The sequence below is a fragment of the Ornithorhynchus anatinus genome, chromosome 4 (assembly GCF_004115215.2).
Source record: "Ornithorhynchus anatinus isolate Pmale09 chromosome 4, mOrnAna1.pri.v4, whole genome shotgun sequence".
Taxonomy (NCBI): domain Eukaryota; kingdom Metazoa; phylum Chordata; class Mammalia; order Monotremata; family Ornithorhynchidae; genus Ornithorhynchus; species Ornithorhynchus anatinus.
The window spans coordinates 58,358,974-58,383,400 of record NC_041731.1 but is presented as its reverse complement, the minus strand read 5'-3'; the positions used below and the strand labels follow the sequence as shown (position 1 = coordinate 58,383,400).

Sequence of the window (24,427 nt, the reverse complement as noted above, 5' to 3'; positions counted from 1 at the left end):
GCAGACAGGTGGCAGAGCCAGAATTAGAATCCAAATCCTCTGACTCCCAGTCCAACACCACTTGGGTCTGATCTGACTGTTTTGCACCTCCCCACCTGCTTTGCAGTAGCAATAGCCTTTGAGTGCCCACTTCGTGGGGCCCCGGAGCATTTAATATATAAAGCTTAATCTTTAAGGATCAAAGACACCTTTCTGTGAGGGTCTCGACAATACTTGTAGCTATTTTTGCACTGCACTGGTCTGGGAGCTGGAGAAATGACAAGGGAAAACATACAGGGCCCTTGCCTGCTCTGAGCTCACAGGGTGAAGGTGGGGAAAGGCACAATAGTCGTGAAAAATTCCGTTCACAGAAACGAACTTCTACAGCAATAGTGGTCATCAAGCCAATTCAACAGTCAGTTGTATCGATTGAGTGCTTATTCTGTGCAGAGCACTGTACTGAGCACTTGGGAGAGTACAATATAACAGACATAGTCCCTGTTCACAATGATCTTACAGTGACTATGGCAAAAAATAATAACTGTGGTATTTAAGCGTTTACTAGGTGCTAGGCACTCTTCTAAGCGCTGGGCTGGATACAAGCAAATCGGTTGGACACAATCCCTATCCCACATGGGGCTCACGTTCTCTGCAGTTTTTACAATTATTCCAAGCAACAGTCAGGACAATTAACTGCAGAGACAGAGAAGCAGCGTGGTTCAGTGGAAAGAGCACGGGCTTTGGAGTCAGAGGTCATGGGTTCGAATCCCCGCTCGGCCACTTGCCAGCTGTGTGACTGTGGGCAAGTCACTTCACTTTTCTGTGCCTCAGTTACCTCATCTGTAAAATGGGGATTAAGACTGTGAGCCCCACGTGGGACAACCTGATTCCCCTGTGTCTACCCCAGCGCTTAGAACAGTGCTCTGCACATAGTAAGTGCTTAACAAACAAATACTTCTGGTTTAGAAGGACCTCTCTACCCTTGCTTACACATCTGGGTTTAATCCTTACACGTGGGGATGGGAGAGGTGAAATTAGGTGAGAAACAATGTGACCTTGTCAAAAGAGTACGGGCCCGGGAACCGGAGGACCTGAGTTCTGTCCCTTGCCTGCTGTTTGACTTTGGGCCAGTCACTTAACGTGGGGATTAAGACTGTGAGCCCCACGTGGGACAACCTGATTCCCTTGTGTCTACCCCAGCGCTTAGAAGAGTGCTCTGCACATAGTAAGTGCTTAACAAATACCAACATTAATTACCTGTAAAAAGAGAAGCCGCATGGCCTAGTGGATAGAGCACGGGTCTGAGAGTCAGAAGACCTGGGTTCTAATCCCTGCTCTATTTGCTGTGTGACCTTGGAATAAGTCACTTCAATTCTCTGGGCCTCAGTTACATCCTCTGTAAAGTGGAGATTAAGACAGGGACTGTGTCCAACCTGATGTGCCTGTATCCACCCAGCGCTTTTAGACTGTCTGGCACATAGAGGCTCTTTAACGAATACCAGTACTATCATCATTATTAACAATAATAATAACAGTCAAGAATTCTGATTTTGGAACAAGCTTGCCCTTACTTTGGTGTCTTTGGAGGAAGCAGCATTTCCTGCTGAGGAGAACATGGAATCAGAGGACCTGGATTCTCACCTTGGCTCACACTACTTGTCTGCTGTTCTATCTTGAGCAAGTCGTGACTTCTCTGTGCCTCCATTTCGTTCCTCTGTAAAATAGGGATTAAATGCCTCAGACTGAGAGCCAGCCCCACATGGGACAGGGACTGTGTTCAACCTGATTATCTCGTACCTACCCCGTTCTTAGTAGAGTATTTAACCCCTAGGAAACACTTAAATTGTTTCCTCCTACTCCAGAAGCTGAGAGGGAAGGGTTTTTGAAAACAAATAAACAGCAAACCTGATGGTGATGCCAACCATGGTAGCCACATGATGTCTCCGGTGGTCTCAGCAGGAGTGATATGCCCTCGTTGCCAGCCTACCTGAATTCAAAACACAATGGTGAAGGGTTGAAAGAAGCATCACTATAGTATGTGAACTGCAAACCACCTAGACTATTTTTTTCTTTCCATTCAGGAGGAATCCCAGAACCTGTGAAAAAAATCTCCTTGTTCCCACTCATCGTGCACATTCTCACAGTTCCTGTAGCATAAAAACGAAAGGCACACCCAGAGCTCCTTGTTTGAAGGGAGACCCAGAACAATTAAGGCTCAGGAATGATGCCAGCGGATGTGGAGGAACTAAGGGAAAGGAGTTCATCTAATGAGGGTTTGGGCAGCGGTAACGATTTTTGAAGAGAAAAGTTCAAACGAGTCTTTAGGACTGGAGAGAAATAGAAGTTACCCTTCCCTCCAGTAAATGTATCAAAGAAACTGCCCTAAAAAGAGTAATGTATCCATAAAAGCAGATTGGCTACTGGGGAGGGTTGAGGTCTGACAAGTTTCCCAACTAAGGAAATCACTAGCTGGATCTGGAAAGTCAGTGTGAGGCCCTCTTATCATCTTATCCTTCATAACTTGAAGGAAATGTTTCCAAAATGGAACTCAAATATCATTAGTTATGCTAGAAATACTCCTTGCCCCTAACTAGAGATAACACAAGATATAATAGAATGCACAATCCTAAAGCCTTTTTTACCCCAACAGAGTTATGAAGCAGTGTGGCCTAATGGAAAGGGCACAGGCCTGGGAGTCTGAGGACCTGGGTTCTAATCCTGGCTCTGCCATTTGCTGTGTAACCTTGGGCAAGTCACTTAACTTCTCTGGGCCGAGTTACCTCATCTGTACTCTCTCCTTCCTAGACTTTGAGTCTCATGTGGGACAAGGACTGTGTCCAGCCTGATAACCTTGTATCTACCCCAACGCTTAGAACAGTGCTTGGCACATGATCTGTTTAAATACCATTAAAGGGAAAAAAAAAAACCATCAGAGCCGAAGTTGAGTAATGGCTGTATTTAAGAGCTGTGCTTGGAAACATTTTTTCCCCAGTAAAACATAGTGATTTTGTAATAGGAGACAGAATTGCACTGAGAAAAAACAATCTATTTCCCTAGTTTAGATTTCTCCCTCTCGAACACATTCTGAGTAGCTTATTTTAGACAAATGAACGTGAGGTCAATTGATAAATAAACCTGGTGATGCATTGGCCCCCAAGCGCTTAGTACAGTGCTCTGCACACATTAAGCTCTAAATAAATAAGATCGAATGAATGAATACTGCCAATTTCAAATCTAGCCTAAACTGTTGGAATACCTGAGTTGGATCTTTACTAGAAAAAAGTCCTCACAGCTTAACATCATTCATTCATTCAGTAGTATTTATTGAGCACTTACTATGTGCAGAGCACTGTACTAAGCGCTTGGAATGGACAATTGGGCAACAGAGAGAGACCATCCCTGCCCAATGACAGGTTCACAGTCTAATCGGGGGAGACGGACAACAGAGCAAAACAGAACTAAAACAAGACAACATTATCACAGTAAATACACTCAAGGGGATGTACACCTCATTAACAAAATAAATAGGGTAATAAATAATATATACAAATGAGGACAGTGCTGAGGGGAGGGGTGAGGGGGAGGAGCAGAGGTTGGGATGGGGAGGGGAGGAAAGGGAGAGCAGAGAGAAAGGGCTCAGCTGAGGAGAGGGGAAGGGGGAAGAGCAGAGGGAAAAGGAGGGGAGGGGGGTCATAATGATGACTTCAGTTTTCTTATTCTGCTGTTTGTACTGCAACTATCTTCACCTTTGGTCTTAAGTTCCAACTTCTTTTTGGAAATATAGAACCTGTAACCTTTTAATACCCAACCCACATCCGCATAAAACAGAAACTCCTCACCATCGACTTTAAAGCACTCGATCACCTTGCCCCCTCCTACTCACCTCTCGGTTTTCCTACTACAACCCAGCCCACACACTCTGCTCCTCTTACATCAGCCTACTCACTGGGCCTCCATCTAGTCTGTCATGTCACCGTCCCCTTGCCCACGTCCTTTCTCTGGCCTGAAACGCCCTCCGACTTCATATCACTTTCCCCACCGTCGAAACCTTCTTCAAAGCACCTCTCCAAGAAGCCTTCCCCACCTAACTCCTCGTTTCCTCTTCTCCCACTCCCTTCTGCGTCGCCCTTGCACTTGGATTTGATCCCTTTCTTCACCCCACCCTCAGCCCCGCAGCACTTATCTACATAACTGTAATTTATTTATTTAGATTAATGTCTGCCTCCCCCTCTAGACTGTAAACTCACTGTGGGCGGGGAACGTCTCTACCAACTTTGTTATATAGCACTCTCCCAACTTCTTGGTACAGTGCTCTGCATACAGTAAGCGCTCGATAAATACTATCGATTGATTGATCTATTTCCTGATGTTTAACTCGTCTTCAGTTTAGGCCCAGAGAGCTGTAGGTGAAGCTGAGGAGTGTGAAAGGAGAAAGGAAAAAGGAGTTAAATGTGACACCCAGTCAGGGTATTGACTTCACATATGCATACACGAGCACTTCATGTATGCAAAGCTTGGGAAAGTACAACACAACAGACTTGGCAGACAAAATCCCTGCCCACAAAGTGCCTACAGGAAGACACACATTAAAATTGATTGTTATTTGTTAAGGACTTACTATGCGCCAGGCACTGTTCTAAGCACTGGCGTAGATACGAGATAATGGAATTGGAGACGGTCCCTGTCCCACGTGGGGCTCACAGTCTTGATCCCCATTTTCCAGATGAGGGAACTGAGGCCCAGAGGAAGTGAAATGACTTGTCCAAGGTCACACGGCAGGCAAGTGGTTGAGCTGGGATTAGAACCCAGGTCCTTCTGACTCCCAGGCCTATGCTCTAACGATAATAATAATAAAAATGTTGGTATTTGTTAAGCGCTTACTATGGACAGAGCACTGTTCTAAGCGCTGGGGTAGATACAGGGCAATCAGGTTGTCCCACATGAGGCTCACAGTTAATCCCCATTTTACAGATGAGGTCACTGAGGCACAGAGAAGTGAAGGGACTTGCCCACAGTCACACAGCTGACGAGTGGCAGAACCGGGATCTATCCGCTGGGCCGTGCTGCTTGTGCATAGGGGAAATAAGAGAGCATAAAGATATTTACAAAAGTACTCTGTTATAACTCTGTTATATTATAATAATAATAATGGTGGTATTTGTTAAGCGCTTACTATGTGCAAAGCACTGTTCTAAGTGCTGGGGGATACAGGGTGATCAGATTGTCCCACGTGGGGCTCACAGTTTTAATCCCCATTTTACAGATGAGGTATCTGAAGCACAGAGAAGTTAAGTGACTTGCCCAAAGTCAGCTGACAAGTGGCGGAGCTGGGATTAGAAGCCCACGATCTCTGACTCCCAAGCCCGGGCTCTTTCCACTGAACCGAGGACCAGAAGGACCTGGGTTCTAGTCCTGGCTCTGCCACTTGTCTGCTGTGTGACCTTGGACAAGTCACTTGACTTCTCTGGGCCTCACCCATCTGTAAAATGGGGATGAAAACTGTGAGCCCCATGTAGGACATGGACTTTGTCTCATCTGATGATCTTCTATCTACCCCAGCGCTTAGTAGAGTGCTTGGCATGTAGTAAGTGCTTAACAAGGACCATCACACATACACATATCTTTTAGAATTAGAAACCACAGAGCCAGAATGATAATAATAATAATGTTGGTATTTGTTAAGCGCTTAACTACGTGCAGGGCACTGTTCTAAGCGCTGGGATAGATACAGGGGAATGAGGTGGTCCCACGTGAGGCTCACTGTCTTCATCCCCATTTTACGGATGAGGTCACTGAGGCCCAGAGAAGTGAAGTGACTCGCCCACAGTCACACAGCTGACAAGTGGCAGAGCCGGGAGTCGAACCCATGACCTCTGACTCCGAAGCCCGGGCTCTTTCCACTGAGCCACGCTGCTTCCCAATGACCCTTCGCCAGTCCATGCACCAGGGCCATGTGGGAAAAAAAGCCACGGCAGAGCAGCGCTGCCTCAACTCCAGTTCGTTGGGGTACGGTGCCTTTAAGAGAGGGATGTTTAGAAAGGTACAGGAAGTACAGCAGACCTACAAAGACGACACTGCAAGAGGCTCGCTTGTAAATAAATCTATCTCATCTGGTAGCTTTTTTAAAAAATGGTATTTCATCCAGCCAATCGTACTTATTGAGCGCTTACTGTGTGCGGAGCACCGTACTGAGCACTTGGGAGAAGACAATAACTTGGGAGAGTACAATATATCAAACACTTTTCACACCCGCAACGAGCTTACAATCTAGAGGGGGAGACGGACTACTATGAATAAATTACAGTGACGTCCCTGAGTGCCGTGGGACTGGTAGGGTATTTGTGAAGCGCTTACGTAACAGCGTGGGTCAGTGGAAAGAGCACGGGCTTTGGAGTCAGAGGTCACGGGTTGGAATTCCGGCTCCGCCACTTGTCAGCTGTGTGACTGTGGGCAAGTCACTTCTCTGTGCCTCAGTGACCTCATCTGTAAAATGGGGATGAAGACCGTGAGCCCCACGTGGGACAACCTGATTCCCCTGTGTCTACCCCAGCGCTTAGAACAGTGCTCGGCACATAGTAAGCGCTTAACAAATACCGACATTATTATCATTATTAGGTACGTATCTTAAACGCTGTTCTAAGCGCTGGAGTAGATGCCAGTTAATTAGGTTGGACACCGTTCCCGTTCTACCTGGCCACCGTCTCGGCCAGGGATTGCGAACCGTTTCACAGAAGCCGCCGTACGCCGACCGACTGGTGGTAAACGTGGAAGTCACTCACCGGCCTGCAGGCGGGAAAGCAGGAATCCAGAAAGATTTTGACCGGCAGCGGAGAGCTCGGTGCGGCGACGCAGTTCCGCCTCGGAGGGAGCGTCCTCCCCAGGAACTGTTTCCCGGCTAGGCACGGTGGAAAACTGGGATGAAGACCAACATGGCTTTCGGAGGACGGGAAGAGTCTTGCCACATAGGAGGACGGCAGACGTCACTCCGTCCTGAAGGATTACAGACCTGACTGGTGGTTAAACTTGGGCAGACCACGGAGGGCAGTTTCAACAGCGTCACCTGCAATGGACCTCACTTTTCTGTGCCTCAGTGACCTCATCTGTAAAATGGGGACGAAGACTGTGAGCCCCACGTGGAACATGGGCTGTGTCTCCCTTGTATAATAATGATGGTACTTGTTAAGTACTTTGTGCCAAGCCCTGTTCTGAGCACTGGGGTACATACAAGGTAATCAGGTTGGACACGGTCCCTGTCGCACACTGGGGTCACGCTCATTCATTCGATAGTATTTTTTGAGCGCTATGTGCAGAGCACTGTACTAAGCGCTTGGAGTGTACAATTCGGCAACAGATAGAGACAATCCCCGCCCAATAACGGGCTCAGAGTGAAGTGACCCGTCCAAGGTCACACCCGGCAGACAAGTGGCTGAGAACCCAGGTCTTTCTGACTCCCGGGCCTGTACTCTATCCACTAGGCCACGCTGCTTCCGTATCCACCCCAGCGCTTAGTCCGGTGCCTGGCACCTAGTAAGCGCTTAACAAGTACCATTCATTCATTCAATAGTATTTATTGAGCGCTATGTGCAGAGCACTGTACTAAGCGCTTGGAATGTGCAAATGGGCAACAGATAGAGACAGTCCCTGCCCATTGACGGGCTTACAGTCTAAAGTGTCCCTCAGCACTAAAGGGCAGAGGGTCGGTTGGAGGGAGGATAGGTCCCGCCTGGCTCCACATGCTCTGAGCTGCCCTAGGAGTGTGCCCTCGGGACCCCGTCATACTTGCCGAGACCAGCTCTCAGTGTTTATGTGGAGATGAGGCACGGGGTCTCTCTCGTGCTTATCTGAAGAGTCGGCATAGGGCCGCATAACCGAGACCAGCTCTCGGTGTTTATGTGGAGATGAGGCACGGGGTCTCTCTCTTGCTTATCTGAAAAGACGGCATAGGGCCGCAGAACCCACATGACCCCATTAAGCCACCTAGCCGGCACTGCCTTGCCCCTCAGGGGGGCAAATTACATGACGCCAAAGCCTCACTAAAAGCTCATCTCCTCCAAGAGGCCTTCCTCGACTAAGCCTTCGTTTCCTCTTCTCCCACTCCCCCCATAATAATAACTGGGGCATTTGTTAATCGCTTACTACGTGTCAAGCGCTGGAGTAAGCGCCGGAATGGATCCAAGCAAATCAGGTTGGACACAGTCCCAATTCCACATGGAACTCACAGTCTTAATCCCCATTCTACGGACGAGGTAACCGAGGCACAGGGAAGTGAAGTGACTTGTCCAAGGCCACACAGAAGATAAGTGGCGGAGCCGGGATTAGAACCCGTGACCTTCTGACACCCAGGCCCGTGCCCTATCGCCTTTGCACTTGGATTTGTACCCTTTATTCACCCCTCCCTCAGCCTCAGCACGTACACACATCTCCATAATTTATAGGAATGTCTGTCTCCCCCTCTGGCCCGTGAGCTCGCTGTGGGCAGGGAACGTGTCTACCAACTCTGTTACACTGTAGACGCCCCAGCATTTAATACCTCGGGGCCCCACACACAGTAGCTGTTCAATAAATACCACTGCTTGATCGACGGCCCCTGGCATCACAAACAGGGAAGAGCACATTCGCCACAGCACCTGACCGATACCAGGGCCGGGGGAGAGTTGGTGACTTTCCCCCGTCACTCTGCCACAGGTTCAGAGGTTCACGGGGACCAGACAGCATGGCAGAGAGAGGAGAGTATTTAAAGAAAGCTCATTCTTTTTCTCTGGAAATCTAGCGCGGCAAGCATGAGGTTAAAAAGTCACCAATCTCAAGCTTCCAGCTGCAGGGGCTTTTTGAGCATTTTCTTTATCTACGGCTATCTCTCGAAAGAGAAGTCAACAGTGGCAAGCGATGGGTGGTGATAGCAACCAAAGCACTTCCTCTAGCTCATCGGTTGCTTATTAAGGGGTAATGTTCGATTTCCCAATGTTATGGGGAGGGGTTCCAGGTGCCGCTTGCAGTGCCGGGCCGAGCTGGTCCGACTGTCAAGCTTCCGCCCCCCCACGGACCCCCTCTTTCTGCCCCGGATGCCGCAGACGGGACCAGGGGAACGAAAGCCTCCGGGGTTTTCCCAGAGTCATTTATGTTCTGACTCCCAGGCCCGAGCTCCATCCACTTGGCCACGCTGTAACGTGCGTTCTCACAGTGGCCTAGCCCTTAGAGCAGAGGCCTGGGAGTCAGAAGGTCCTGGGTTCTAATCCTCACTCTGCAACTTGTCTGCTGTGTCCTCGGGCAAATCACTTGACTTCTCTGTGCCCCGGTTCCCTCATCTGTAAAATGAGGATGAAGACCGTGAGCCCCGTGTGGGACAGGGATACAGATACTAGCTTATATGTACCCCAACGCTTAGAACAGCGTGGCTCAGTGGAAAGAGCCCGGGCTTGGGAGTCAGAGGACGTGGGTTCTAATCCCAGCTCCGCCACTTGTCTGCGGTGTTACCCTGGGCAAGTCACTTCACTTCTCTGTGCCTCAGTGACCTCATCTGTAAAATGGGGATTAGGAGTGTGAGCCCCACGTGGGACAACCTATTACCTTGTATCTACCCCAGCGCTTAGAACAGTGCTTGGCACATAGTAAGCACTTAAATACCATCATTGCTATTGTTTAGACTGTGAGCCCTTTATTGGGCAGGGATTGTCTCTGTTGCCAAATTGTACTTTCCAAGCGCTTAGTACAGTGCTCTGCACATAGTAAGTGCTCAATAAATACTATTGAATGAACAGTGCTTGACACGGGCTTAACTACCGCCATCAGCATCATCATTATTTTCAGAGATCAACTGTTTGGCCCAGCTTCCTCAAAGCGTGCCAAGAGGGGATTCCAGGCCTTGCTCTAAGACAGCTCTGGAGGGTAAAATTGAGATCGTTTGTTTTTCCAAAGATGAAACGTTGTCATCGAGCATCGACACAGCAGCCCCAGGGATCCTGTCTCCAAGACGGAGAAAGCGTACGTGCAAACAGGCAGGGAGGTGGGGGGACGCGTAAGTTAGGAGAAGACATTCTCCTTGTCCCCTCCATTGGCAGCTGCCACCCCACTAGATTGTAAACTCCTTGAGAGCAGGGATCGTATCTAACTCTCCCCACTATTCTCTCCCCACGAGAATAATGGTACTCGTTAAGCGCTTACTATGTGCCAAGCACTGTTCTAAGCGCTGATGTAGATATAAGGTAATCAGGTTGTCCCACGTGGGGCTCACGGTCATTCCCCAATTTTACAAACGAGGTAACTGCGGCCCAGAAAAGTGAAGTGACTTACCCAAAGTCACACAGCTGACAAGTGGCAGAGCTAGGATTAGAACCCATGACCTCTGACTCCCAAGCCCAGGCTCTTTCCACTGAGCCACACAGCTTCTACAGTAAGCACTCGTGGCATGGCTCAGTGGATAGAGCCCAGGCCTGGGAGTCAGGAGGACCTGGGCTCTAATTCTGGCTCTGCAACTTGTCCGCCGTGTGACCTTGGGCAAGTCGCTTCACTGCTCTGGGCCTCAGTTCCCTCATCTGGAAAATGGGGATTAAGACAATGAGCCCTTATGTGGGACAGGGACTGTGTCCAACCCGATTACCTAGTATCTACCCCAGCGCTTAGAACAATGCCTGGCACGTAGTAAGCGCTCAACAAATGCCACGATTATTATTATAATAAATACCATTGAATGATTGAGGTCTGAGCGGCTGCTCAGACCTCTGCAGCTCTGGGTTCTGAACTCCTTGATCTTTCCAGAAACTCCCTGGGGAGGGAGTCCTCAAAAAAAAATAAGAAAACCAAAATACAAACCGACACTAAAACAGCCCCAGGGTGTCCAGAGAAGTGATCATGTGCCGTCCTGGGAGCGGTGTCTTTCTACTGATTACTACCAGATAGTAACTTCCTCAACCTCCTAAGTCTCCTGGTGAAAGGCAACATTCTGAGCCTCCGTTTCTGGTAATTCCCCAGCCGGACGGCGAGCCACCATCAGCCCTATTTTTGTTTTACGGTATTTGTTAAACGATTACTATGTGTCAAACACCGTTCCAAGCACCGAGGTAGGGTACAAGTCAATTAGGTCGGATACAGTCCCTGCACCACGTGGGGCTCACATTCTAAGTAAAAATCACCATGGTTTGTTAAGCCCTTACTATGGGCCAAATACCGTTCTAAGCACCGGGGTTGATTCTAGTTCATCGGGTTGGAGACAATCCCTGCCTACATGGGGTTCACAGTCTAAACAGGAGGGAAAACAGGTATTGAATCCCCATTTTACAGTTGAGGAAACTGAGGCCCAGAGAAGTTGGTTGACTTGCCTAAGGTCACAAACGCAGGCAATTGACAGAACCAGGATGAGAACCCAGGTCCTCTGACTCCCAGGCCTGCGATCTTTCCACTACGTCATGCTGCTTCTCCTGTCTAATATATTTCACCCTTTATCATTTTTTATTAATTCCCTCCAAGGATAATAACAATAATGTTGGTATTTGTTAAGCGCTTACTATGTCCTAAGAACTGTTCTAAGCGCTGGGGTAGATACAGGGTAATCAGGTTGTCCCACATGAGGCTCACAGTCTTAATCCCCATTTTACAGATAAGGTGACTGAGGCACAGAGAAGTGAAGTGACTTGCCACACAGCTGACAGGTGGCAGAGCCGGGATTCGAACCCATGACCTCTAACTCCCAAGCCCGGGCTCTTTCCACTGAGCTACGCTGCTAGCAAAGACCCTGAGACACCTGCGGGATCCAGTTGGTCAAAGCCAACTTGGCTCCCAGTTGCCCCGTAACTTTTCAGGCCGCAGAGGAAAGGGGTGTTCTGAGCAGAGCTGGCGCCAGGACTCAGAGCTGGCCACGTCGGAGGTTGATGGCATCAGTAGGTAAATCAATGGAATTTATGTGTTTTAACCGTATCTGTTAAGTGCTTACTCCGTGCCAGGCACTGTACTAAGCGCTGGGGTAGATACAAGCTAATCAGGTTGGAAACAGTCTACGTCCCACATGGGGAATTCCCATTTTCCTCTAGACTGAGCTCGTTGTGGGCTCACAGAATGTGTCAGTTTATTGTTACGTTGTACTCTCCCAAGCGCTTAGTACAGTGTTTTGCACAAAGTAAGCGCTCAATAAATACACCTGAGTGAATGAATGAATGAATCTCCCAGGGGATTAGAACCCCTGTCCTCTGAGGCCCAGGCCAGTGCCCTTTCCACTAGGCCATGCTGCATCTCATAGGCCGGGCAGCCTTTCGTGAGCGCTCAGTGAGTGCTTACTGTGTGCAGAGCACTGTACTAAGTGCTTGACATCCCAACTCTCCTCCAACAGGTTCCCCTCCCTCCTACTCCGCCCCCGTCCCTCCCTACCCAGGCTGGCGCAGGGAAGGTGCAGCAGGAGGTGGGACAGTTGTCCACCTTAGATCGCATACCAAAATTGGGAGATCTACCCTGTCTCCCCCTTTAGTTCTTTCGGGACAAGGTTTTGCTTAGTTTTTGCTGAGTTGCAGGTGCCTCTCCGACAATGGGAAGGGTCACATGGGGAGGGAGAGGCAAGCCCAGGGTGGGGATGGGGAGCAAAGAAAACGGGGAGGAAGGATTAATAATAATTATAATGTTGGTATTTGTTAAGCGCTTAAGCGCTGGGGTAGATACAGGGTAATCAGGTTGTCCCACGTGAGGCTCACAGTCTTCATCCCCATTTTACAGATGAGGTCACTGAGGCCCAGAGAAGTGAAGTGACTTGCCCACAGTCACACAGCTGACGAGTGGCAGAGCCGGGATTCGAACCCAGGACCTTTGACTCCCAAGCCCGGGCTCTTTCCACTGAGCCACGCCAAAGCGTCCTACAAGCTCCTGGTCTGAGGCTGCAGGCCGGACCTGGCGCCAACCAGCGGCGCCGGAGGCAGCTGAAGCAGCCCCCGCTCTCGGACCCGCCGGCCTCCCCAGGTGGAATCGATCCGTCCATCGACCGTAATTACAGAGCGCAGGTCACTGTGCTAGGCGCCGGGGAGAGCACAGTCTAACGGACACATTCCCCACCCACGACGAGCTTACGGTTAGATCCTGAAGGCGACAGAGGAGGCAGGGAGGGAGACAACAGGGACCTTGGCCTAAGCGGGTGGTGTTCTCTTCCTTTCCGTTTCCTCGCTTGCCGGGTCCCTCTCCCACCGCGCCTGTCCCCTGCCACAGCTGGTGACTGGGTTTCTTGGGGGGAAGCGGTCTCTGTGGGGAGCAAGGCAGAAGCCGCTTTCTCTTCCAGGGCCCACCGGCCTCCTCCCCATCCCCACACGCTTCCCCTGACAAGGCCCCCGCTGCCACGGAACTGAAGCTCCCAAGCCCCCTTGCTGCTTCCCCGTTCTCTTTTCTTTTTTTTACGGTATATAAGTGCTTACTTTGGGTCAGGCACTGTACTAAACCGTGGCCTGATAGAGCACGGGGCTGGGAGGCAGAAGGACCTGGGGTTCCGGTTCCCGCTCCCCCACTTGTCCGCTGGATGATCTTGGACAAGTCACTTCTCTGGGCCTCAGATCCCCCGTCTAGAAAACGGGGATTAATAATAATAATAACGTTGGTATTTGTTAAGCGCTCACTATGTGAAGAGCACTGTTCTAAGCGCTTGGATAGATACACGTGGGACAACCTGATTACCCTGAATCTACCCCAGCGCTTAGAACAGTGCTCTGCACATAGTAATCGCTTAACAAATACCAACATTATTATACAGGGTAATCAGGTTGTCCCACGTGAGGGTCCCAGTTAATCCCCATTTTACGATGAGGTGACTGAGGCACAGGGAAGTGAAGCGACTAGCCCACAGTCACACAGCTGACAAGTGGCAGAGCCGGCATTCGAACCCATGACCTCTGACTCCCAAGCCCGGGCTCTTTCCACTGAGCCGCGCCGCTTCTCTGAGACTGGGAGCCCCCCGTGGGCCAGGGAAGGTGTCCAACCCGACTCCCCAGCCCACGGAACAGTGCTTGTCGCATAGTAGGTCATCCAAGCCGATCAGGTTGGACCCGATCTCTGTCCCGCATGGGGCTCTCAGTCTTAATCCCCATTTTACAGAGGGGGGAACTGAGGCCCAGAGAAGTGACATTGCCCAAGGTCACGCGTCGGACAAATGGCGGAGCCGGAATTAGAACCCAGGTCCTCCTGCCTCCCGGGCCCGTGCTCTATCCATTAGGCCACACTGCTGCTGCCCCTGCCGCCTCCTCCCCCACAACCACCACCACACGCGCACCCCCATTCTCCAGCAAGCGGGTCTGGTGACACGAGTTAGGCCTGCACAGGGTGGAGCCTGGTTTACCGCCATCAGCCCCGTATGTTGACAGGCCAGGTTTGGGGGCCACCAGCTGGTGCCTGTCTCAGAGCCCGGCGGGGCGGGAGGTCCCTGCCCGATGGCCAGCGACCCCCCAGAAAGGCTTGCGGGGGCGGGCTCCAGGCCCACTGCCTGCTGCACGATCCCATCTCTGCCGCTTGTCAGCTGTGTGACTGTGGCCAAGTCACTTAACTTCTCTGTGCCTCAGATACCCCATCTGTAAAATGGGGATTAAAACTGTGAGCCCCACGTGGGACAACCTGATCACCTGGTATCCCCCAGCGCTTTGAACAGTGCTTTGCACATAGTAAGCGCTTGACAAACACCATTTATGATAAGCAGCGTGGCTCGGTGGAAAGAGCCTGGGCTTGGGAGTCGGAAGTCGTGAGTTCGGCTCCCGGCTCCGCCACTTGTCAGCTGTGTGACTGTGGGCGAGTCACTTCACTTCTCTGGGCCTCAGTGACCTCATCTGTAAAATGGGATTAAATGTGAGCCTCACGTGGGACAACCTGATTACCCTGTATCTCCCCCAGCGCTTAGAACAGTGCTCTGCACATAGTAAGCGCTTAACAAATACCAACATTATTATTACTGGGGAAGCAGCGTGGCTCCGTGGAAAGAGCCTGGGCTTCGGAGGCAGAGGTCACGAGTTCGACTCCCGGCTCTGCCACTTGTCAGCTGACTGTGGGCGAGTCACTTCACTTCTCTGGGCCTCAGTGACCTCATCTGTAAAATGGGGATTGACTGTGAGCCTCACGTGGGACAACCTGATTACCCTGTAAATACCCCAGCGCTTAGAACAGTGCTCTGCACATAGTAAGTGCTTAACAAATACCAAATACCAACATTATTATTCCCTCCAAAAGTCATCTTTAAATGCAGGTCCAGCTGAGCCTGCCAGCCTCTACCTGCTGCCATTTCACTCCACCTACAAAACCTGGTCTTGTGACCCTTGCCCGGGACCTGGGACCACTAGGGTGGCCTTCAGCGTGGCTCAGTGGAAAGAGCCCGGGCTGGGGAGTCAGAGATCATGGGTTCTAATCCCGGATCCGCCACTGGTCAGCTGTGTGACTTTGGGCAAGTCCCTTCACTTCTCTGGCCCTCGGTGACCTCATCTGTAAAATGGGGATTAAGATGTGGGACAACCTGATCACCTTGTAGCCCCCCAGCGCTTACAACAGTGCTTTGCACATAGTAAGCGCTTAACAGATACCATCATTGGAGAAGCAGCATGGCTCAGAGGAAAGAGCCCAGGGTTGGGAGTCAGAGGTCATGGGTTCTAATCCCTGCTCCGCCGCTAGTCTGCTGTGTGACCTTAGGTAAGTCACAACTTAATAATAATAATAATAATGTTGGTATTTGTTAAGCGCTTACTATGTGCCGAGCACTGTTCTAAGCGCTGGGGTAGACACAGGGGAATCAGGTTGTCCCACGTGGGGCTCACAGTCTTAATCCCCATTTTACAGATGAGGTAACTGAGGCACCGAGAAGTGAAGTGACTTGCCCAAAGTCACACAGCTGACAAGTGGCAGAGCCGGGGTTTGAACCCATGACCTCTGACTCCAAAGCCTGTGCTCTTTTCCACTGAGCCACACTGCTTCTCTTCTCTGTGCCTCAGTTACTTCACCTGTAAAATGGGGATGAAGACTCTGAGCCCTACATGGGACAATCTAATAACCTTGTATCTCCCCCAGTGCTTAGAACAGTGCTTGGCACATAGAAAGCGCTTAAATACCAACATCATTAACATTATTATTACTTCATCCAGGGAGCCGGCCGGGAAGGCTGGCCAACAAACAGGAGAGAATCAAGAGGCAGCAGAACTGGGGGAAGGAAGACCCGAATCCAGGAAAAAGAAGAGCGAAAAGAGACAGCCCATCCGCAAGAGGACAGGCCAAGGCTCTGAGCCCGGGGGGGGGGGTGGGGGGCGTTATTTTTAACCATTAGAGCCCTGATTATCTGAGCCTACCTGCAGAACTCCCCCACTCCAAATCTTTAAACTCAAGGAACCAACTGGTCTAGCTGCCTCCAACTGTAATAATTATGAAACTTAATTGTTAAGTGCTTACTTTGTGCCAAGCACTTTTCTATGCACTGGGGTAGATACAAGATCATCAAGCCCCTCATGGGGCTCACAGTCTAAGTAGGAGGGAGTACAGATATTGAATCCCCATTCTGCAGATGAGGGAACTGAGGTCCAGAGAAGTTAAGTGACTTACCCAAGGTCACACAGCAGACTAGAACCCAGGTCCTCTGACTTCCATACCCATGATCTTTCTGCTATGTCATGCTCCTTCCCTACCGTCTGTATTCTCCCTGTAATCAATCAATGGCATTTATTGAGCGCTTACTATGTGCAGAGCACTGTTTTATTGAGCGCTTACTATGTGCAGAGCACTGTTCTAAGCACCTGGGTGGGTATGAAACAACAGAATTAGCAGACACGTTCCCTGCCCATGACTGCGCTCCAGTTCCAGCCCGGGGGTCTGACCCAGCTCTGAAGCAGCGTGGCCTAGGGGAAAGAGCACGGGCCTGGGAGTCAGAAGACCTGGGTTCTAAACCCGACGACTGTCACTTGTCTGCTTGGTGACCTTGGGCAAGTCACTTCACTTCTCTGTGCTTTGGTTCTTTCATCTGTAAAACGAGGACGAAATGCTCCTTCTCCCTCTCCCTGTGAGAGGGAGACTCACCGTGGCAGAGTCCGCGTAGGCTGTGGGAGGGTGTCCCTAGGCCCGCCGAGGCTGCTCACGGCGGCAGGAGCCCCTTCTGGGATGGGCACTCTGCCTGATCCGGTTCAGAAATGCTAAAATACTATAATTATAATCTCTGGCATTCTCTTACCGTCAACGAGGCCAGGGCCCAGAAATCTGTTAAGTAAATTTGGCTGTTCAGAGAAGTTCGGCATCAGTGGATAGAGCACAGGCCCGGGAGTCAGAAGGTTCTAATCCCGGCTCTGCCGCTTGGCTGCTGCGTGGCCTTGGGCAAGTCACTTCATTTCTCTGGGCCTCAGTTCCCTCATCTGTAAAATGGGGATCGAGACCGTGAGCCCCACTTGGGTCAGGGACTGTGCCCATCCCGATTGGCTTGAATCCACCCCAGCACTTAGTACGGTGCCTGGCAAGTAGTAAGAGCTTACCAAATACCATAATTATTAATTAGTATTGCCGTTAAGTCCACCAAGATCTTCAGGCTACCCCAGGATGACACGAGACCGTGCGGCAGACCGGGCCCCGATCGACCTGTTCTGTGCAATCTGCAAGCTGGAGTAAGTCTATGCTTCCAACCCGCCGGGAAATCCTTCCAGTTCAACGGGCCAAAGGCATTTTCGACCAACGGTCCTGGAGATGGTGGCTCAGAAACCGCCATATTCAGATGACTCCATGTATACGAGAAGACAGTGCTGATTCAGCACAGTGCTGACAAAAAGTCTGAAGGAAGCAGAAGTCGTGGACCAGTCCACCGCCGGGAAACCTTACGTAGAACCAAAGGCTGTGCCGACACTGAATAATAATAGTAGGATAATAATAATGGTGTCATTTGATAAGTGCTTACTATGTGTCAGGTACTGTACTAAGCACTGGGGTAGATAATTAATACAAGATACAAGGTTGGATACAATCCCTGTCCTCCTAATTCCCAGGCCCGTGTGTTTACCCACTAGGCCATCCTGAAAGGCTCAAAGGATTTGCAAGGGTAGCCCAAGGGAGTGAGTGCAAAGCCCAGGTGACCAGCTGGGAGAGGCGGTGGCACGATGAGGAAGGGGCTGAGAGAATGAGAGGAAGAGAGATACGGTGTCAGTGAGCAGGAACGCCATCAGAATGCAGATGCTTCCTCTCTCCCCGGCACACACCCCCCATTCGAAAGTTACAAAAGGGGAGCCAAACACGTGACTCTCTTCTCGAGAGTCCCTGACCACCGGATGGCCCGGCCCTGAGCCGAGCTGTTGAGAAATGCACGCCGTGGGTCTCTCCCTCAGCCTTCCTCCAATTAACACAGACATTTCTTCCCCAGGGACTTTCCCCTTCACAAACTTTCGGCCCCTTGAATAATCGTTTCAGGGTCCAAGCTCCATTTCCTGCTGGACTTCCTGCTTTACAGGACAGATCCGGGGGCCCAGGGGCGGGGAGGTCCCTTTCCGACACGGATCCAGAGCCAAACCCTGGGCTGAGCGCTTAGCTCTGCCTTGTTCTCATAAGCTTCTTCCTTTTCCTCTTCAGGAAGTTTATACGCTGGGACTCCTGCCATACGCCTCACTGGGGCCTGGAGTTTTCTAAACTGATTTTCTCTAGCTCAAAGGGAGAGGGGGAAGCCCGGTGCTCGGGTCTCCAGCCCAGCACATAGACTCAGGAAGGTCCGAGAGTGGAAGTGGGACTAGCGGGGCTCTCTGCTCCGGGCCCCTCTGTCCCTCCCTGATCCCCATCCGCTCCCGTGGTGTGACTATTGGCTAGTTAATAACGAGGCAAACTCCAACGGGCAGAATTCCAGCCCCCGCATTTCCTTCTCCAGGTAGGAGTCATTTAGATGGACGTCGGCTTTCTTAAAGGATTCCTATTTGCCAACCAGTGTCCCGGGGCAGGGGATGCTCTAGTGGCAGGTGTTTTAACAGAAGCAGCCCAGGGCGTGACTAAATCCCATCTCTCCATGCCTGTGCTGGCCTCCTTCTCGGCCACCCCAGCAGCATTCGATGACATCCCCAGGGGTGGGAAGGCTCAGATACCTCGCGGATACTGACCGCAACACGCTTTCTCTGCCATTTCACCGTATCTGCATGCCCGGGAGGAGGTTCTGGCCTTTTTTTTTTTATAGCATTTGTTAAGCACTTACTATATAACGATGGCATTTATAATGATGGTATTTGTTAAGTGCTTACTATGTGCCAAGCACTGTTCTAAGCGGCCGGGGTAGATACAAAGTATTCAGGTTGGACAGTCCATGTCCCACATGGGGCTCACGGTTCATGTATTATTGAGCGCTTTCTGTGTGTAGAGCACTATGCTAAGCACTTAGAAGAGAACAATATAACAATAAGCAGACATTCCCCTTATGTAGAGAGGAAGACCCACATTAATATAAATAAATAAATTACAGAAATACACATAAGTGCTGTGGGGCTGGGAGGGGGTGAATAAAGGGAGCAAGGCAGGGTGATGCAGAAGGGAGTGGGAGAGGAGGAAAGGAGGGTTTAGTCAGGGAAGGCCTCTTGGAGGAGATGTGTCTTCAATAAGGCTTTGAAGCTTAATCCCCACTTTACAGATGAGGTAACTGAGGCCCAGAGAAGTGAAGTGACTTGCCCAAGGTCACACAGCAGACAAGAGGTGGAGCCAAGATTAGAACCCAGGTCCTTCTCACCCCCAGGCCTGTACTCTTCCCATTAGACCATGCTGCTTCTCTTAGTTCACTGTATTAAAATCGACATTTCACAGTTCCAAACTTTCGTACTACAGTTTGCACTACAATTTCCTTTCCAATCTGTCATCTTCAACCACTCGGGCCCTGCTAGCTCCTATCCCACCTCTGCCTTCAAACATGCCCAGGTCTCCACTGTCTTAAAAAAAATTCCTTCCTTAGGCCCCTCTGCACGGGCTATCGCTCCCTCCTCCCATTCCTGTCCAAACTCCTAGAACAGGTTTTATAAACCTGCTGCTCCAACTCCTCCCTTGACTCTCTAGCAGCCTTAACTCCACTTTCAGGACATCCAATAACCTCCTTCTATTTCCTCTGACTCTCCGCAAGGTTTAGTTCTGGATCCCCTTCTCAAATTGCACCCATGCCCTCCATCAGTCAATCAATCGGTGGTATTTATTGAGCGCTTACTGTGTGCAGAGCACTGTACTAAGCACTCAGGAGAGCACAGTACTGAGTCACTAGACTTGTTCCCGGCCCAGAGTTTACAGTCTAGAGGGGCAGACATTAAAAGAAATTATGGATCTTGTGGAGGGAAAAGATCCACCAACTGAACTCCATCCTTAGATCTACTCATTCAGTAAACGTGCCCGTGCAGTTCAAATTCCTTAGTCAGTGGAGACCCCTGACACCGAAACTAAAGACCTCCCTAACTTGTAGGGAAAGGTGTCACAATCTTCCTACTCCCTACCTTATGTGGAAACATGTATCCATCTTCCTTGTTTCAGCCTCGACTAGGATTGCATCAGCCAACGGTATGTACTCTCTCTGTAACTCCTGTCGGGAGGGAGAGCTCCTCGGTCTAGGAGATGAAACTCCTCTGGACCAACAAGTCCTCCGAGCAATCGCTTGTACACCGCATAATTCAAATTAAAAGAGCCTTTTGGGTTACTTCCGCAACAAACGCAGAGTACCCATTTGTTATTTCCCCAACGGTCCCTAGACTGGAAGCTTGATGAGGGCAGGGAAGGTGTCTATCAACTCTGTTGTACTGTACTCTCCCAAGTGCTTAGTAAAGTGCTCTGCGCGCAGTAAGCACTCAGTAAATATCATTGATTGATTGGTAAGTAAGTGCCGAGGGGCTGACGGAGTGGATAAGGGATACAGATCCAAGTTCAAGGGCAACCCAGAAGGGAGCAGGGGTAGGGGAAATGAGGGCTTAATCAGGGAAGGCCTCTTGGAGGAGATATGATTTTTAATAAGGCTTTGGAGTTGGGGTGAGTGATGGCCTGTCATATATGAAAGGGGAGGAAATCACAGGCCAGGAGGACGGGGGCATGGGGTTGGTGGCGAGATAGACAAGACTGAAGTGGCGAGTTGGTTGGCGTCGGAGGAGCGAGGCATTTGAGCTGGGGTTTAATAGGCAATCAGCAAGGTAAGGTAGGATGGGGCAAGCTGATTGCTTTAAAGCCAATGGTAAGGAGTTTCTGTTTGACGCGTAGGTGGATGGGTAACCACCGGAGGTTTCTGAGGAGTGGAGAGATGTGAACTGAATGGTGTTTTTTAAAATGATACAAGCAGCAGAGTGAAGTAAGGACTGAAGTGGGGAGAGACAGAAGGCAGAGGGGTCAGAGAGGAGGCTGATGCAGTCGTCAAGTTGGGACAGGATAAGTGCTTGGCTCAGCTTAGTAACAGTTTGGATAAAAAAAGACAGGGTGGATTCTAGCGACGCTGCAAAGGTAGAGTCCACAGAATGAATATGCGGGTTGTGTAAGAGAGATGAGTTGAGGATAATACCGAGGTTACAGGACTACAGTGATAAGAGAGATTCAGGGAGGATGGGTTTGGGAGGGCAGACGAGTTGCTTTGGACGTGTTAAGTTTCAGGCGTCGGCAGCATATGGCGTCGGACATCCAAGTAGAGATGTCAGGAAGGCAGGAGGAAATGCGAGACCGCAGGGAAGGAGAGAGGTGAGGGCTGGAGATGGAGATATGGAATCATCCATGTAGAGACGGTCGTTGAAGCCACGGGAGGCAAGTGAGTTCTCCAACGGAGCGGGTGTAGATGCAGGGTAGATAGATGCAGAGTAGACGGGGACCCGGACTGACTGCTCCCATGGCTTTGAACACCACACTCAATAATAATAATAATAACAATAATAATAATTTGGTACTTGTTAAGCACTATGTGCCAAGCATTCTGAGTGCTGCAGCTGATGCAGGCAAATCGGGTTGGTCACGGCCCCTGTCCCATGTGAGGCTCACAGTCTCAATCCCCATTTTTCAGATGAGGGAACTGAGGCCCAGAGAAGTGAAGCGACTTGCCCAAGGTCACACAGCAGACAAGTGGCAGATCCGGGATTAGAATCCATGACTTTCTGACTCCCAGACCTGTGCTCTTCTATGTGGATGACTCCCAAGTCTACCCACCTTTGCTTCTGATCCCCCACCTCTGCAGTTTTGATTTCACATAGATAATCCAAAGGCACCTCAAGAGACGGCATGGCCTAGGAGGGAACTGGCCTGGAAGTCAGAACATCCTGGGTTCTAATCCCAGCTCTGCTACTTGTCTGCTGCGTGACCTTGGGCAAGTCATTTCACTTCTCTGTGCCTCAGTTACTCCATCTGTAAAATGGGGATTAAGAAGCACCACCCCATGTGGGACAGAGATTGTGTCCAATCTGATTAGACCTGTATCTAGTCCAGCACTGCCTGGCACAAAGAAAGCATTTAACAAATACTGTAAAAAATGGGCTCAGAACTGAACTCTTCATGTTCCCTCCTAAATCCTCTCCTCTACCCATCACAGTTGACAGCATCACCATCCTCTTACCATGGGCTTGAGAGAACCATGCTATCATCAGCGTGGCTCTGTGGAAAGAGCCTGGGCTTGGGAGTCAGAGGTCATGGGTTCGAATCCCAGCTCTGCCACTTGTCAGCTGTGTGACTGTGGGCAGGTCACTTCACTTCTCTGTGCCTCGGTTCCCTCATTTGTAAAATGGGGATTAAGACTGTGAGCCTCACGTGGGACAACCTGATTACTCTGTATCTCCCCCAGCGCTTAGAACAGTGTTCTGCACATAGTAAACGCTTAACAAATACCATAATTATTGTAATTATTATCTTTACCTCCTGCCACTCTCCCTCTCCGTCTTCAAAGCCCTTCTGAAATCAGAACTTTTCCCAGATGAGTTGGCCGATTAATTTCTCATCTCCCCACCCTCTATGCTCCAATTGCACAATTGCACTACCTAAGTACTTAGAGAAGCAGCGTCATTTAGCGGATAGAGCACAGGCTTGGGAATCAGAAGGACCTAACCCCGGCTCCGCCGCTTGTCTGCTGTGTTAACTTGGGCAAGTCACTTCACTTCTCTGTGCCTCAGTTCCCTCATCTGCAAAATGGGGATTAAGACTGTGAGCCACATGTGGGACAGGGACTGTGTCCAATGTGATTAACTCGTATCTACCCCAACGCTTAAAACAGTGCTTGGCACATAGTAAGTGCCTAACAGGTACCATAATTATTATTATTATTATTGGGGATTCCCCCCACCAAGCACTTATGTACTATATTTATACTTTATCACTCCCCACCATCTGTACTTTATTTTAGTGACTCCCTACCCCACCCAGAACTGTAAGCCCTTTGAGTGCAGAGACCATATTTACCAACTCTACGTACTTCCCCATACCCTTCGTTGTTCTACCAAAACGTTCAGGATGTCACCCCGCTCCTCATCAAACTCCAGTGGTTGCCCATCCACGTCCATATCAAACAAAAACTCCTCATCATTGGCTTTAAAGAAGTCCATCACCTTACCCCCTCCTACCTCACCTCACTTCTCTCCTTCTACAACTCAGCCCGCACACTTCGCTCCTCTAGTGCTAAACTTCTCACCGTGCCTCCATCTCACCTGTCTCGCAGCCGACCCCTCGCCCACGTCCTGCAGCACCCTCCTTCCTCAAATATGGCAGACAATTACTCCCCCATCTTCAAAGCCTTATGGAAGGCACATCTCCTAGAAGCCTTCCTAGACTAAGCCCCAATTTTCCTCATCTCCCACTCCCGTCTGCATCACCCTTGCTCCCTTTGCTCCTCCCCGGCTCCCAGCCCCACAGCACTTATGTACACCTCTGTCATTTTATTTATTTATATCGATGTCTGTCTCCCACCTCTAGACTGTGAGCGCGTTGTGGGCCGGGAATGTCACTGTTCAAGGTTGTACTGTATTTTCCCAAGTGCTTAGTACAGTGATCTGCACATAGTAAGCATTCAATAAATACAATTGAATGAATGAATGATAAATTCCATGGATTATTGGCCTCCCCTTCCCGTCCCCCCGCCCAATCATCGATTATTTGTTCATTAATTAATTGATGATTGCTTACTGTGTGCAGAGCACTGTACTAAATGATTGGGAGTATAATCTAACAATAAACAGACCCATTCTCTGCCCGCAAGTTAACAGGATCTACAATGGGAACCTCTCCCTCCGCCCAACCAAGAAACCTCTTCTGCAGCCTGATGACTGGCAGCAAGTCCCAGAAGACTTCCTGAGCTGGGGGGCCGCCCACCCCCGCCCCCCTCTACCACAAAGAAGCTAGGAAGCTGTCCTCATGGACGAGAAGCACCCCCCGACAGCTAGAATCTCCACCTGGAGCCATCGAAGGACACTTGTCTTGCAGCAGTGAACTGAGGCCCTTGGAGAGCTGCCAAAAGTCATCAAAAGCACAAAAGCCCCCCACGCCGGACCATCCCCGGCACCTGGGCCGTGGCCTTTCCAGCTCCACACCCTCC

The 24,427-nt window shown here is 50.2% G+C and overlaps 1 protein-coding gene and 1 long non-coding RNA gene across 3 annotated transcripts in view; one reads left to right on the top strand and one right to left on the bottom strand.

Annotated features, from left to right (window-relative positions):
* The window catches only part of C4H8orf37 (chromosome 4 C8orf37 homolog), a 35,975-nt gene extending 27,382 nt beyond the window's left edge, over positions 1-8,593 (top strand). The window contains exon 7 of the transcript XR_005659948.1: positions 8,583-8,593. The gene's annotated coding sequence lies outside the window, so the exon portion shown is untranslated. The remainder of the gene's footprint in view (positions 1-8,582) is intronic.
* The window catches only part of LOC120638338, a 33,060-nt gene continuing 10,295 nt past the window's right edge, over positions 1,663-24,427 (bottom strand). The window contains exons 1-3 of one of the 2 annotated variants that reach the window (XR_005659950.1): positions 6,759-7,086; positions 1,885-1,966; positions 1,663-1,693 (exon numbers count right to left, since the gene is read on the bottom strand). This is a non-coding gene — a long non-coding RNA (uncharacterized LOC120638338). Of the gene's footprint in view, positions 1,694-1,884; positions 1,967-6,758; positions 7,087-24,427 lie in introns of those variants that run through there. The other variant, XR_005659949.1, reaches the window with a different exon arrangement.